The 5,000-nt window shown below is 33.4% G+C and overlaps 2 non-coding genes across 2 annotated transcripts; both read right to left on the reverse strand.

Moving 5' to 3' along the window:
• Positions 1-741: 741 nt before the first annotated feature.
• LOC149788136 (5S ribosomal RNA) lies at positions 742-860 on the reverse strand. Its single transcript, XR_016424812.1, has one exon. It is a non-coding gene; the product is annotated as a 5S ribosomal RNA (ribosomal RNA).
• A 900-nt stretch (positions 861-1,760) lies between these two features.
• On the reverse strand, positions 1,761-1,879 carry LOC149788137 (5S ribosomal RNA). The gene has a single exon (XR_016424768.1). It is a non-coding gene; the product is annotated as a 5S ribosomal RNA (ribosomal RNA).
• Positions 1,880-5,000: the final 3,121 nt, after the last annotated feature.

Below are 5,000 nucleotides of genomic sequence, written 5' to 3' on the forward strand. Positions count from 1 at the left end.
GAGATTTGCAAAGGATCTCTTCTTGCAACTTGTAGAAGTTAACGTTGTGGAAATACAGAAAGTGGAAGCATGGAATATCTATCTAAACTTACTGTAATCAAAACAGAATTTTATAACCCAATTTATTTAGCCAATGGCCCATATTTACAGTATTCGCTACAGGATGCCAATTTTCCCACTGGCAGACTGAGGCCCTGCTGTAAAAGAAATCAATCAATCAATAAATTAATATAAAAAATTCTCACAATTCATACATTCCATATTTATCAATCAATTAGTGAATAAGAAATACCACAAATAAGTACCCAAAATGAAAGACATTGATCGCATATTTTGCAACTCTGCGCTAGAGACTACACCAGGAATATATGAGAAGAAACTTGAAGGAAGTATTTCGACGTGAAAGGAGGCAGCTTGTTGTGGTAGTAAAAGTAGAGGAAACTGGATAAATTGAACCGAATTTGTTAATAAGAAATACTGGTCATCTATGATCGCATATTCCAGTAGTAAGGATCGAAACCAAGAGCAGAGAAGTGCAAAGCAACATTTGCTATATTCAGGTCCTATACTTGATTTTTTTAGGATCCGAATTATTGAAGAAAGTTAAGGAAAAAGAGAAAATGAAAGTCGAGAAATTGCTCTATTTATTATTTATATTGAATAAAGTAAATTTAGTTACAATAAAAGAAAGAAAGAAAAACTTCAACTGTTTTTAGTTATAAAAGAAAAAAAAAAAATTAGAGTCTACAGCACCCGGTATTCCCAGGCGGTCACCCATCCAAGTACTAACCGGGCCCGACGTTGCTTAACTTCGGTGATCGGACGAGAACCGGTGCTTTCAACGTGGTATGGCCGTAGACACAAGTGTGTGTAAATTTAAGACTTATATTCGCTTCTCTCTTCACCGTTTCCGATGTACAGACGTTTACGTTTATGTGCCGTGTAAAATTAGTAATTAAAGTGTACTTATTAAAACTTATATAGATAAACTGCCTTCATACATTATTCAAATTTGTAATTCAGGCATTTTCGGACTCGGACATTAGTTGCTTAACCGGAGGTTTACACCTTCAAATGGACTTAAATAACAATGCATTTAAACGAAGATTCAGTTCATTTTTGTTGTTTTTGGGCATTATTATTATTATTATTATTTATCTTGTATCAACTGACTAATTCAATAGGTAAATAATCGACATCAGCCTATGAGCTACCTTTAAAGACGGACTCGAATCTGATTTGAAACGGATATCGTCTTGCAGCTCGGAAACGTTAAAGTTGTGGAAACACAGAAAGTGCAAGGAAGTGGAAGCAGGGAACATCCATCCAAACTTACTGTAATCAAAACAGAGATTTATACACCAATTTATTTTGTCAATGGCCCATATTCGAAGTATTCGCTAAGGGATGCCAAGTTTCACACTGATAGACTGGTGCCCTGCTAAAAACAGGTAAATAAATTAAAATAATTAAAAATAATACATTCCAAATATATCTATCAATTATTGAATAAGAAATACCACAGACAAGTATCCAAAATGAAAGACATCGATTGCATACGTTGCAATTATTCGCTATAGGCTGAATCCGGAATATCAGAAGAAATTTGGAGGATCTGGACGGCATACGAGGCGGCCCATTTCGATCCTGGAGGTAGAGGAAACTGAAAAATTTGCACCAGATTTGTGAACAAGAAATATTGGCCATATATGATCGCATATCCTCACAGTGAGGATGGAACCAAAAAAAAATTTAAAAAATGCCTACAGCACCCGGTATTCCCAGGCGGTCACCCATCCAAGTACTAACCGGGCCCGACGTTGCTTAACTTCGGTGATCGGACGAGGACCGGTGTTTTCAACGTGGTATGGCCGTAGACATTTGTATGTACAAATTTAAGACTAATATAGGTTATCTCTTCGTCGTTACAAAGATATATTACACACGCACACACACACACACACACACACACACACACACATATATATATATATATATATATATATATATATATATATATATATATATATATATATATATATATATATATATATATATATATATATATATATTAGAGACAGGGGAGAGCTCTGCTTACGACAATACATCCCTTCAGTTTCAATCTGTAAAGAAGCAAGAGCTTATTTGATCGCCGATGTCACTGACATGTAGGTTGCCATATTTGTGCAGTCATTTGAATAGTAATACAATGGCGAGTTCCGTGTCAAATTTCATCAAGGTTGTCGTTTTCTTTCGTCAGTCAGCTTCATTAACAACAAATGATGTTATACTCGGAATTATTTCTGAGAAAATAAATCGTATTTCTCTCGATTTCATGCAGGTATATCTCGATGAAAGGTCGGTCAAGTTTGCATGGCAGGCTAGTAAGCACAGGGGCTCGCATCGTTGCTCACAATTGAACTGACAGTCATACATTTTATACTATATGTACGACTGATAGTTTCATTGTAAGCAATGATACGAGCCCCCTGTGGCTAGTAAGCAGCCTATGCCGATACCGCATGGTGTCGGCGATTTCCAACGTTTTGATAAGCAAAACAAATATGTCCATACACCCCAATACTAATGTCCAAATATCAAAAATCGCTATTTTGGGACTATTATGAATTCATTCAAGGACATTCTAAATTACATCATCGCCACACGTCAAGATTGTTATTACATCAGCACATTCAAAATTGGACTTCATTCAGAAAACCACTGGCATTCATTTGGAACACTACCCTTTTGGACTTGTCATATAACTTTTCATGGACTATTTGTGATTTCATTTATAATGCTGAAAAGTATTTAAATTTTCACTTTGTATTCTTTATAAAAATAAATTAAGTCGGTTGGTTTAGATTGGCTAAGATAGCATTAAGGTGTTTTTGTTTATATGAGCCAATATCACATTATTCTTTTCTTGGTTTAGATGGGCTAAGTTCACATTATGGTACATTGGTTTAGATGGGCTAAGTTCACATTAAGGTGTTTGGCTAAGTTTCCATTAAGATATTTGGTTTAGATTGGCTAAGTTTGCATTAAAGTGTATTGGCTTATATTGGCAAATTTCACATAGGAATTTGATTTAGATGGCCTAAGTTCACATTATGGTGTTCTGGCAAAAGACTGCTTGGTTTTATTAGGCAATGAGGGTAGTCTTGCTCAAGGGTACAATAGGGCAACCAGCTTGATAGAAATCTATCATGTTAACCATTGGACTGATGTACATTTTATCAGTGTAATTTAGAGTCTGTTTAAACCATTCCGAATCCCCCCATCTCTCTCTCTCTCTCTCTCTCATATATATATATATATATATATATATATATATATATATATATATATATATATATATATATATATATATATATATATATATATATATGAAAGAAATAATATTTTCAATCTTTCTGCACTGTACTGATTTTCTGGTTGAATACTAAAAGTAAGTTTAAATATATATAAGGAGTTTGCAAATTTTATAAAAGTCAGCTTGCCTAGCAAGTAGTAGGTCAATATGATACAATGTAGAATTTAAGAAAATGTCATTATATGTATTGAAACGTTTGTTTCCTTTGTATCTGTTGATATCTAAAATCCATATCCCAAAATAATTAAAATTATCCAAGACTATATGTAAATAATACACATATGTATGTATGTATGTACACACACAAACGTATATATATATATATATATATATATATATATATATATATATATATATATATATATATATATATATATCACAAAAGACACACACATATCTTAAAACACCCTCAGCCACCCAGGATATATATATGATCCGTTTTTACGAGATAAACTTATTAATTCAGTATGGTATAATTATCGAGTAAGATCAGTAGAGTTTTTGCCCTTGTTTGCAATCGTTATAGGATAACGCGTTAAAAATAAAATTACACAGAAGTACAATTAATGTTAATAGCTGATAAAGTTATGCGAACTTTGTTGCATACTCTCTCTCTCTCTCTCTCTCTCTCTCTCGTGTGTCAGTATGATAAAGCAAGAAGAAAAAGGAAGAACAGTAAAGAACATATATAAAAAGGTTTATTGAAACAGCGTCTCATCATGGTGTGGGCACCACGATGCATAGGGATAAATAAAAAAGCGAGTATTCCATTACTTTTCACTTCATTTGATATGCATCCATATGACACAGAATGCTCTCGGTGAGTACAGGGAATCAGATAAACGTCACTGTGCGGGACTAGGTATAAAACATTTATTGTAGTTTTAATTGTAAATTTTTCGGGCATTTAAGTAGAAATTAAATGATTTCAGTTCTAGTGAGAACAACATTTCGACTGTAAAACATAATTTGTTGTCTTGATGCGTTTTCAAGACTCTTGGGCTGATTAGTCACACATCTCTTCAACGTTTCCGATGTACAAATGTTTGTGTGCAGTATAATATTAGTAACTAAAGTGTATACTGATTCAAAGTTCTAATCCAAAAGAAGCAAAACTGGCCTCAGATACTCATATTTGTCACTCATCCATTTTCTGACCCAGATAAGGGGAGAATTCCATGTTGAAATTGACTTAAAATGCAGATTCAGGACATTATTGTTGTTGTTATTATTATTATTATTATTCCTCTTTCTGTCCTATCATTTGGTTAAAATAAGCGACACCGGCCTATAAGCTAACTTTAAAAATAGGGTCTTATGAGATTTGCAAAGGATCTCTTCTTGCAACTTGTAGAAGTTAACGTTGTGGAAATACAGAAAGTGGAAGCATGAAATATCTATCTAAACTTACTGTAATCAAAACAGAATTTTATAACCCAATTTATTTAGCCAATGGCCCATATTTACAGTATTCGCTACAGGATGCCAATTTTCCCACTGGCAGACTGAGGCCCTGCTGTAAAAGAAATCAATCAATCAATAAATTAATATAAAAAATTCTCACAATTCATACATTCCATATTTATCAATCAATTAGTGAATAAGAAATACCACAAATAAGTAC

This window comes from Sinohyriopsis cumingii, chromosome 11 (genome assembly GCF_028554795.1).
Source record: "Sinohyriopsis cumingii isolate HCF-2022 chromosome 11, ASM2855479v2, whole genome shotgun sequence".
NCBI classification, from domain to species: Eukaryota; Metazoa; Mollusca; class Bivalvia; order Unionida; family Unionidae; genus Sinohyriopsis; species Sinohyriopsis cumingii.